General features: G+C 32.0%; 1 protein-coding gene across 7 annotated transcripts in view; it reads left to right on the forward strand.

The window, feature by feature from the left end:
* Positions 1-8,385: 8,385 nt before the first annotated feature.
* RASSF8 (ras association domain-containing protein 8) overlaps positions 8,386-12,048 on the forward strand; it is a 206,811-nt gene continuing 203,148 nt past the window's right edge. For 3 of the 7 annotated variants that reach the window (XM_085812173.1, XM_085812174.1, XM_085812175.1), the window contains exon 1: positions 8,386-8,570. The gene's annotated coding sequence lies outside the window, so the exon portion shown is untranslated. Of the gene's footprint in view, positions 8,582-12,048 lie in introns of all 7 variants that reach the window. The other 4 variants (XM_085812168.1, XM_085812171.1, XM_085812169.1 and 1 more) reach the window with 3 other exon arrangements.

Consider the following 12,048-nt stretch of genomic DNA (forward strand, 5'->3'; position numbering starts at 1 on the left):
ATCACAGCAATTTAATTATTAAATTTCAATATATAAAATTTTGAATGTATCAAATTGTATGGTTTTTCTTAATTTGCATAACATATTTATTTTAAGTTTTCCTGTTCTCAACTTCTCAAATTTCCCTTCACATTCTCTCCAGGACATAAATTTAAAATTAAGTGAAGTGCTATTTAAATGTGTGATTATATCAGTTTATTCAGAGCGTGTTTCGCTAGCCTAGCACACGTTTCGTAATTTCGCGGTCACTCGAGTAAGCCTTTTGGCCTCATCCGTTTAGTATCACACCGATTAGAATTCTGTGATTTATAATAACAAAATTATCGAAAAAAAAGCAGATTTAAAGTTGTTATGTAAAGCTTTATTATTGCTGTAAGTTCATCTCAAAATCTAATTGTATTGAATCTCATTCTATCGTCTAATGGTAATAAATATTATTATTATTATTTCATTAAATTAGTCATTACCATTATTTTGTTAATGAAAATATGTTATTAAAAATCACATTCCAGCCTGCAGACTTACAAAGCTAGTTTGTATTTATTATGTTTTGTTAAATTTTTCTCTTGTTTTCTTATTTCTAATACGAAAATACGCGAATATAAATGAAGAGTGAAAACAAAGTTAAAAAATTCACAAATTATTTACGAGATTGATCAGAAATAGTGAGTGAAATATAAACATTGCATACATTTTGTTCTAAATAAATAGTGCACTAGATATGCATCCAGTACTGCATATTTATTCAGAACTTCATTTAAATGAAAGCAAAATAAATATTGAAAAAATCACAAATCTAGCAACTCATCTACTATGGGACAGCGTCTGACAAACATGTAAATTTTACTGTATCCATGGGGGGGGGGGACTAACGACTTTTCTCATTAGGAAATTTCAAAGAGGAGGCAAAACTGTTTTGGATTACGCCGGTCTGAAGGCTATATTATGAGAATTTCGGCCCAGTTTTAGAAGGTGAATAAAGGGTTATTTTGCATGCCTCTACTGTGCTGGTATTTATTTCACACCTGTGACAATTTGCCAGGTTCATTGTAGGATTTAAGTCAGTGTATGTAGAAAAGTAGATAGATCTTACAAAATTTAATATTTAGAAATAGCATAGCATAAAAATACACAGGTTTCCATGCCACCCAGGAGGTACTGTGTCAGCTCGTTACCATAATGGTTCCCCAAAACTTGCATTTTTACATTCAGTTCTACATAATTACTATAATTTAGGTTTTAAAAGTAAAGTTTGTAGCTAGCCAAAGTAAAAATGTTTGTTAAAGGCCTATAATAAACTAACTTCATGAGAAATGAAAGTTTCAGAAAAAAAAATTAAGCTGTTTAAATTTTTTAAAAAGTGTTTACTTATATGATATAAAATACTAATAAAAAAAAATAAGTTTAGGACATATTAATTATTCTGAATATGAAAAACAGGATAAAATACATCACTTACATAAATTTAATACTACAAGAGAATTAAAATTTTTAAAAAACAAATATACTAAATATATCATTCAAAACCAGACTAGTTAAAACTTTAGCTCTCATTATCTCAGACACATCCATTTACTTGAGTTTTCAATCTTTAAATTTTTTTTTTTTATCATTTCCAATGGCTTGGCAAAAAATTACAAAAAATTAAAATTTTATAAACAAAGGTTACAAACAATAGAACTATGGTTAAACAGATTCATGGTTTTTTTATACAGACACAGTATTTTTATACAAATAAAGCAAAAATAAATTTTCTTAAAACAAACTTTATTACATGAATATTAAATTGTACTAAAAAAAATCATTAAACATTTTAAATCATGACCTGCAGAAGATTTTGGCAAGCTTCAGAAAGCCACTGTTATTTCAACATAATGAAGGTATTAAAAAATGAAACAGATTAAAACTGTGTAAGATGAAACCATATAACCTGACTAATGTACTTTGGTGTAGGAATAAAAACTCAAAAATCTTGGTCTTCTGTTTCTTATCATTAAAACATGCAAAATTATTTCCTGAACTTACTTTCCTTCATTTATCTTCCCACCTAAACTAGTATAAATAAACTTTCTGAAATCATATGTATTAAAAGGCTGATATCCAAATGTCGGCTAAGTTGATGCACAAAATAGCATATAAATACACCACAACTCATACCATCATTTTGAACAGTGTGACTTGGAAATGAAACACACCAACTATCACTAATGTTTAAAATACTATTTATGACTTTTTGCCACAGCTGAATTAATGAAGATACTGAATTTTGAACAGAGTTAAAACCAAGCGGATCATAAAATTGAAACATTTTATCTTTAATTCTTGCTACCAGTAAAACCCAATGATTATTTTTTACAAGAACTGGAATAAAAAAGAAATCAACAGAAGCTAAATCCTCTTTTTGCCATACAGTTTGATCTTTACTACCTGATTGAAAGAAAGGTGTATGATAACACTTGGCTGCTACTGAAGAAGAACCACAAAGACTAATAAAAAGGAAAGCATCAATAACATTGTCACTGAGCCAACCAGGCTGAAAATTTAAAGATGCAGATTTTAATGTTTGAATTTCCTCACATGGAATGTATGGATCCAGAGATTTTACATCCAAAAATGTTAGCGGTGTTTCTCCAACATATAAAATGCATTTCGAAATATCCTCATCAATAAGCTTGGGAGTAAAAGTACTTTTATTAATTGTGCACGCTAAATTAATGCCTAATAAATCTTCTTTAACGGTTTTTTTATTCTGAATATTCAGGTAAGTTGAAATTTTACGCTTTGCACTTTTTGAAGCAGTTGTACGAAACAAAGTCTGACGGGCTAATTTTAAATTTGGGGGAACACTGACAAATGGCATTTTGTCAGGAAATTCTTTCAGATAGTTCGACTCTATTACACCTTTACAATTAGAAACAATTTCTTTCAAATTTTTTGTTATAGTAGGCAACAATATTTTTTTAACTGTTGGATTAGGCAGCATAACCTGTAATTCAGATATTAAAGTCTTACAATTATCAATTTTATGTTCTAAGTTACATGCTACTGCATTCGAAATAACAGACTTTGTACCTGTTTGTATGGCTGATGAACAGCTTTCGCTTTTATAAGTATCTGTTAAGAAGAAGGATGGATCTCTTTGTCTGACTGAATGTACTTTATGAATGTGTTTACATAATGGACTGAAATCTGGACAATTACAATTATATAAATGACTACACAAATTAAGGCAAGATAAGCTAATACATTTAGAGTAACAGTGATCAGTTTGAGGACATAACTCATATAAGCATTTAACTGTATACTGAATATTAGAAGTCTGTGATTTTACAATCCACAACAAAAAACCAGCCCCTGTTACATCACTATCTAAAATTTTTATTCCCGAATCATGTCGCTTATTATATGTTGGTGGACAAGTACTCTGCTTGTAATTAGTTTTAATTTTATAGCTGTGAGCCATGTATGTATCCTCTTCAATTTTTAAAAGTACTTCAATTAATTTATCTAAACGCCTGTTAAATTTTCGTCTAAAATATGTAGTTTTTAATTTATTATGAAACGATTCACAATACATATTGGTATCTGTGAACACATGAGGGAAGTTTCTATGGGCCATTGACCAAAGAATAGCACGGCTATAGTAATGTTCTTCAAAATATTGTATAAAAGATGGTGCAATAGTTCGAAACTTCTGAAGGAAATTATCCATCATCACTATGAATCGAGCAGAATTGGTTTCTTCAAGTAATACTACCGTATTAAAATAGATTTCATCTTTAAGTTTTTGATTAGAAACCATTCGGCACAAATTACGTTGCCAAGCACGATGCACATGCCATTTACATAACAAATGTGTAATACCAGGACCAAATACTTTATCAAATGCAGGATGGGTAGTCTTATCATCATCTGTCATAAGACAATTGACATAAAGTGCCGGTATTACACATTTGATACTAAGGAATAAATTATACATTGTATCCTGGTCTAACTGATTTGTAATGAAATGCGCTACAGGATAACCACTACCAAACTCATCAGGAACGATTAAATTTAATAAATAAAAATCATATTGATTTGTTTTGTGAGTAGAATCAATACATAAAATCCTGGAGCAACCTTTAATCATCATATCTTTCTGCTGTTTAGTCTGCAATCCTAATGCAAAAGACTCATTTGTAGAAGAAAGTTCATCAAGCCCTTTTGGACCGTACAATGTTGGCTTTCCTTGTGGTTTATAAATAAGTACTGGATCATATGATTCTTGCCTGAGTTTTTCAACTATTGTGGCAACTGAAAGTGAATCATCACCAGGAAAGGAACATACTAACCGCTTTTTGTAAGTGTTTATCACTCTTCGTGTTACAAATACATCTTTATCATATATGCCCTCCCTATTATCCCGCAGTCCACTTCCATCTCTGATAAATTCTTGAATTTGATCCGTGGATACACCTAACTGTGCATAAGCTTTAATTTTGTTACGGCAACTCTGACTAAGTTGGTGGAACCTGCTATTTTCAAAAGACAATTCGTGATTATGATTCGAATAAAATATGGCTGTGACAAGGTACGATTCTTCACAAACTAAAATTTTTGACGGACACTTAAAGTTGGAAGGTAAAGTATCTTTTAGATTTTTTCTACTGGAAACAGGAACTTTCTTTTTATGCATTACATTAAATTGACAACAGTAATAATGAAAAGTTTTATCATTCCTACATCTACTTCCAGCAGACTTTTTATAAGAACTGAATGTCTGCTTACTATGCGATTCTAACCAGAATTGAAATTCTCCTATTGATGAAAATGTAAGTTCTTGCATAGCCATCTCATAATCATGATATTCAGCCAAATGTTTATTACATTCATTATCAGAACAAAATATTTCCTTACAATCAGGAATAACACATGGCTTAGAATTATTAGATGTAGGATTTTTAATACTACAGATCTTTTTATGATGAAAAAGGTTACTGCGGCTTTTACAATCTCTCTCACACCGGTCACAAATATATGCCTTTGGAATACATTCAGCTGATGGTGCTTTGCAACATTTTTTATGATTGGAAAATGATTGTCTAGTGGAGTACGACTTCATGCAAACTTCACACACTCTGGGATATTTCATTTCTACAATACCTTTACAGTTACGTTTATGATTAGATAAGGACTGTTTAGAAGAAAAAGGTTTCTTACATTTAGGGCAAATCTTAGATTTTCCATTAGAAGCACAATTTTCTTTATCATAATTACTCACGAGTTCAATTTTATTGTTATTTTCAGATTTATTTGGACTCTTAGCACCCCCAAACTTAAAGTTTGAACATTCATTATCATCTTCAAAAAGTGAAATCGATGAAATGGTTGAAAAACAGCCGAGAGATCGAAGATCAACAACTGTAAGATCTGATGAGATGAAAGAAGCCGAGTCTGAAACAGGAGAACTAGAATAGGTGAGAACCTGAAAAGCAGAAGATTCAGAATTGAGCACAGAAGCAACAGAAAACTGAGGAACAGATGCAATGGCATCAACATTATTTGGACCAATGTTAACAGCACTTTCAAGAAATGGAAAATCTGATAAAGCAGATGAAATGGAATTAATTGCAAGCTCAGAAGCAACTGTAACAGGATACAAAGAACCAGAAAGCTGAGAAACAGATACACTTGGATCAGCAGAAAAATGAGAAACAGATGGAGTACTGGAATTCTGAGAAACTGGTGCAGTGATGTCAAGAATACTCGAAACAGTGTCGGCTATAGGCTCAAGAACTGGAAAATCCGATAACAAGAAACCACTGGGATGATTATCCAAAGACGTGTTGGTAGAACCATATTTTAAAACATCTGAATAAAGAGGTTTAGAAAGAACATCAGGAGAATCCAACAATACTGAAATACTGGGATGGTTATCCAAATCAGTCAAAACACCAGGTAATGCTAAAGCATTAGGGCGACTATCCAATGTAGTACAGACATGCGAAAGTTTCAAAACACTTGAATAAAGTGGTTTCGAAGGAACACTTGAAGGAGCACACAAAACTGAAACACTAGAATCTGATAAGCCTAAAGTATCAGGATGACTATCCAAAGTGCTGCAAACAGAAGAAACCCGTTTCAAAACACTTGAATAAAGAGGTTTAGAGTGAGTACTTGAAGTATCTGAAATGACAGAAGCACGAGGATAATTATCCAAAATCGTGATAGGTACAGAAGGATGTTTTCCTGAAACAGTGGATAAAGCTGGAAACTCAATAGCAGATACAGAGGAAAAAGATGTAGCACTTACCTTTGGAAGGGATTTCACATTCAAAACGCTCTTTATGTCCTTCACAAAAATTCTCCCAAGCTGTGCATTACCCTTACGGTTCAGATGCAATCCGTCTCTTGACAGACAAGTACTCCAATAGTACTCACCAGATCTGCAAAAAGAAAAAGCTTCTCGGCCTTTGAATGCTTCGAAAAGATTAGTGTTTATCCGAGCTAATTTTCTGTTCAGCTTCTTTAAACTGTACGGGTTGAAACCATTCTCGAATAAATTTCGTTCACGCGGGAGGACACCTGAAAAGAGAATGATCTTCGGGTTTAAACGCTCAATAACCTTATACAGACAATCATATTTATGATGAATATCATCCAAAGTGTCACAAGAGTTATTGGTACCAACGTGAACCAAAACTAACTCAAATTGATTGTCTATCAAGGTTATCTTGCGTGTCAACCTTTCAATCGTAGCACCCGGAAAACAATGAAAATGAACTTCATAATCCAGTAAATTCAGCAATAAATATTCTTTTAAATATTTTATCATCGAATCTCCGATTATAAGTATTTTCATTTTTCCTGTTTGCTTAGACAAAGACATAATAAAAATAATACAAATAACAAAATCAAATTAAGAATTAGCACGTGCAGAAAAAACACTCACCGACGAAAATGGCGGAATACGATTTCTATTTTTACTAGATTTACGTATTTGGCGCCAGGTCCAGTTTGGCGTGAAAAAGATAACCCTCCAACCAATCACAGCAAAGTACATTTTTCCGTAAACATTTGGCGTTTGGCTGTACATAATTGTTCAAACTCCTTAAAATTATGCCACACACATGCACACAGAAGTACATGGAATCACTATGAAAACGCCCTTCAGTTCAATCACCATGAGAACGCCTTCAGTGACATCTTTAACTGGCAATTCGCTGATCTTTAACTGACTGGTGCAATTAACTGAATGATAATAACTGAAGTAAGCTAATTTAACGTAACTCCATTTTTTAAAAAAAAAACCATAAGCTTTCAAGAGTGACCAATACTCATCTTATCAAGAAAAAATTCCGAAATTCCTCTGCCAAAATCTAGGAATCGAAAACTTAAGATTATAAGATAAATTTTAAAAAATCAAAACACCGTTCCTCCCCCAATGAATTTTTGGTCAATATTTTCTCATTCGTAAAATGGAAAGCTAAGCCTTCAGTAGAAACAAGGAGGATATCTTACAACATTACGAAACCAGCTCTTCTCCAGTTTTAACTTCTAGACCAGTATTTTTGGATAAAGCTCCAACTATTCTAAAATAAAATTTTACAATTGAATCCACAAAAGGCAAAATTTGATCTTCTTGATACAATATCTGCAGAATGGCGTGCGTCGCATTAACCGCCGTCTTATACATTTTTTTTTCTTGATCCCACGTCAGTAAGAACAAAATGGTACTCTTGATGAACAAAATGGTAGTCTTTAAATACAAAATAGTCTGCTATATCTACTTTTGAATAGTGGATCGTTATTTCCAGATTACGGCGGATTAGCAAATTGATCATAGAAAATATGCTGAAAGAAACATTAACAGAATAGACATTGGAAAAAATATCTTAGTAGCCAAAGAGTTGAAATCCATCAGAAAGAGGTTCCGACTTCTAATACCGGATAGATAGCGTTACTTTAGACAACTGTTCCCAAAACGATCGGTATTGACATCCTGGGATTCGATGAAATCTGAAAGAATATCAAGGATGATGAAGGGTCAGCGGGGAGGTGCTATTGTTTTTGGGGATAATCGTGCTTAGCAAACTATTTTGATGAGGCTCTTAAGCTCATGAATTGCCTTAAATTTGACTGAAGAAATAATATCTACTTGATCTGTAGGAAATGTAATACTCATCATTTCACTCCTGAACATGTAAAAGAGGACCTATTGAAAAGGGCTACTTTCGTTTTGAATTTATTGATGGTTCTTGGGCTCATGAATCTGGTGGCGTGGCTAACTAGCTAGGATAATAAGTAACATCAACAGCATGAGAATGTCTTGGAATGCGCAGATATCAAATAATCCTTCTCTACGCAGATGTCGGAAATACAGCAATTTCGCGCGTATTTGTTAACCGCAGTCGGATAGTTTAACGCAGACTGTCCACCCGAGCTGTGTCAGATGTCGTGAATGGTGTGTGTCAGGTGGGTGTAAGTTTCTGTTCATACCAGAAAGTACTGAAGTTTTCTGCTATAATAACTTCCAGTACTCAATGTGTGCAGTTTTTTGGATTAAAGAATCCCTGCAAAAATAACGTGTAAGTGTTCTGTAAGTTTATTCGTTCGTTCCATATTTTACGTAGTGTTGTTTTTGATCGTAATGAACAACTCTCTATTACAGTGTTTGCGGTGAACCAACATTTTACATGAAAATTAATTGTTGATATAATAAGGTTGGAAAGCATTTTTTAATAACGTATTAGAAGACATTAACAAAAATACTCGGGTAAGAAATATTTGCCATAACAATCTAAAACAAGTTCATTAATGTTTTACAACCCATAGTTTTATATTTTGAATATCTTCAGTTGACCTTTAAAAATAAAAACGCAAAAAATTACTCAAAAATTAAATTATTTTTGAAATTCCAAAAGTTATTTTTCATGATTAATTAATCAAAATGGAATAATTAAAGAAATTTTAATAAATGATGGTTTATTTAAACAATTTTTTCTTGTTATATTACAGTAAAAAGTATTTGCTTTTCTAATTCGAAAAGTACTTTATAACGGCTGTCATATGTTAATAGTAAAGGCTATTTTTATGTGTACATAAATATTTGCATAAGTGTTCTGTATACAGATATGTGCATTGTAAACATGTATGTAATGTGCAACATTCAAGGTATTATTTTCTACAAGCTTCGCGTAGAAAGTAATTTATACAAAAATATAATGCTGAATAAATATTGCTTCTGCAACTTTAATTCAGTTTTCAGAATACACCAGGAAGGAATAAATTTAATTTCATATTATTCCTCGGCATTCCTGAAACATTTGCAAGTGATTTAGAATATATTTTTTGATTTCCAAGGAATCTTCTAAATATATTCCAATTTCTAACATTCTAATATTGTAGAAGGAATATACCTAAAACATTCAAGGTGTATTTCAGGGGAATTTTCTTCTACATAATAGAAGTCTTGTATATTCTTAAAATGTGTACCAAGCCTTGAACAAAAGTGGGTTTGATGGTTTCTTTTCTACAAGCTTAAAGAAAATCTTTAGGTATTGGTAAAATAACAGATTAGCTTTCTGCTTATAGCTTAAATTTCTGTAAAATTCCTAGAACATGTAAAGAAAGATATTTCTAACATTTGAAAACAGCTGGACATTGAGATACTCCTTGTATATTTCTAGTACACTGTGACATGAAACTCGTGCATCAAATTTCTGCTCAGAATATATAAATATAAACATTTTGCAGTTTTTTAACGTGTGTCTCATACTTTAGTCAATATGAAGCTGAAAAATTAAATTAAAAATACATATAATGAAATGTTATTTATTTTTTATTTTCATAAATCCATTACTTTAATTGCGTGAGAAATGCTGTGAAATTGCAATTTAAAGATTTTCAAGGGTAAAGTGCAGAAACGCCCATTTATATGGCACGTATCGATGTGTACATGGACGAAATCAAGGGAGTGCATAGTGCAAAATTTGTGCATTCTCTGATGTTTTTTTAAGTGAAAATAGGTGGATGTGTACCGAATCTGTGTAATTCTTTGACTTATTTTCAAGTTGATGCAGAATCGTGTACTTATATGGTGCATATTGATGTGTATATGGACAAAGTCAAGGGAGTGTGCAGTGCCAAATTTGTGCAATTCTCTGATGTTTTTTAAAGTTAAAATAGGTCGACCAAGTTTGTGCAATTCTTCGTCTTGTTATTTTCAAGTTGGCAATTTTGCGAAACGTGCGAAGCAGTAGATGATTCTGCACATTTCCATTTTTAAAATAAATTCTTGTGCAGAATCTAGGCCAGAATTCAGACTTTTAAGTAAATGACGACTAATAAATGTTTTTAAAAAAATGGAGTTTTAATGTTTGACTGTTAAAGAAGAATATTAAATTTCATTGGTAAAAGGGTACTTTCAGCAGTTTATGCTTGACAAGCTTGTTACCAGATGTATACATTTCATAAATATATATATATGTACACTGTGCAAAAAGAAAAATGAGACAGTTCTATAGTTCCCATTCTGCTTGGCGAAATTCAACTTGCGTTTTTCATGTCTCAAAAGCGCGACCTAGCATATGCATTAGAATTATATATAGTATTGTTCTAATGTAGGTTTTTTTTAACTCGAATTATGCCAAACTGCCAAGTTTTGTAAAAATCACACGAGTAGTTTTTTTTAAAAATTAGCTGTCAAAATTTTAGCTCCTCCATGTTAATTGAATTTGATATTTATTTATTAATATCTCTTTTTTTATTTTAAACTTACTTGATTCCTTCATCCATTATTCAAAATTTAGGTCCACTCCAAATAAAATTCATCTATTTTTATGATTTATTTTTAAAATTTGTATTTATAAATTATTTTTATAAATTTTTAAGAAAAAAATTTTGAATTATAACCTATAAAAGTTTTTCTATCATCTTGAAGTAGGTGTATATCTAAGCATACCTAGAAAAAATTCGAGCTTTTTATTCAAAATTTTCTATGATATGCACGAATCTACAGGTAAAAGTATAATTTAGGGTACCCCTTGGTGATTTTTGACGGTACATGGATACCGATTTTGTGCAATTTTTTGATTCGTTATTTTGGCTTTGTGTAGCGGTGATTTTTGGTTCAAAAATCGCCGCTACACAAAGCCAAAATAACAAGACATACAATTGCACTAACTCAGTATCCATGTACACATTGATTTATTTTCACTTTAAAAAAAATCCCCGAATTGCACAAAAATAGCATTCCGCACTCCTTTGACTGTCCCATGTACACGTCGACCTATTTTCACTTAAAAAAAAATCCTTGCATTGCGCACTCCCTTTACTTTGTCCATGTACACATCGATATATTTTCACTTAAAAAGTCAAAGGAGCACCAAATTCTACAATATAGGCAAACAAAAAATACATGATCTCAATAAAATGCATTTTAAACCAAACAATAAAATAATATATAAAAGGAAAAACATGTTATATATTTAAGCACTACCAAAAGTAAATATTCACTTATCATGATTTTCGAGTTCGCTTCGTACACCCAGAGCCATGTAAAAATCAAAATATCAATCATACTCAAATGACTTTTTTCAAACCAGGTACTCTTTCTGATTGAACGCCTCACATAGTGACCATCTGAACCTTTCTTTCTACAAACCCATTCAAATCCATCTAAACGGTTTTTACGTTCGACTAGACGCATATCCTTCCTACATACAAGACACTTATAATGGCTACTAAGTAAACCTTTGTTTACACACCAGTCAAATAAAGCTCTTTTCCCCTTTCGCTCCAAATCGTACAGAAACTTCAAATTAATCTTACTACATACGGCCATTCTACCGTCTAAAGAATCAAACCAACACACACCACAAAAACGCTTACGAAACATCCCATGATTTAAAATTTCCCAGAATCATGCGCCCAATTATGTCACAATAGGGTTTCCATAACATTCAATTACTCGGGCTACCATAAATGAAATAGCAACTTGGCTATGAATCAAACAACAACTTTGCCATAATGCAAGGGGTACCATAAAGTCTACTCTACCCGAAT

Source organism: Stegodyphus dumicola, chromosome 2, assembly GCF_044657685.1.
Source record: "Stegodyphus dumicola isolate Sdum_Otavi_A_Nest chromosome 2, ASM4465768v1".
In the NCBI taxonomy this organism is placed as follows: domain Eukaryota; kingdom Metazoa; phylum Arthropoda; class Arachnida; order Araneae; family Eresidae; genus Stegodyphus; species Stegodyphus dumicola.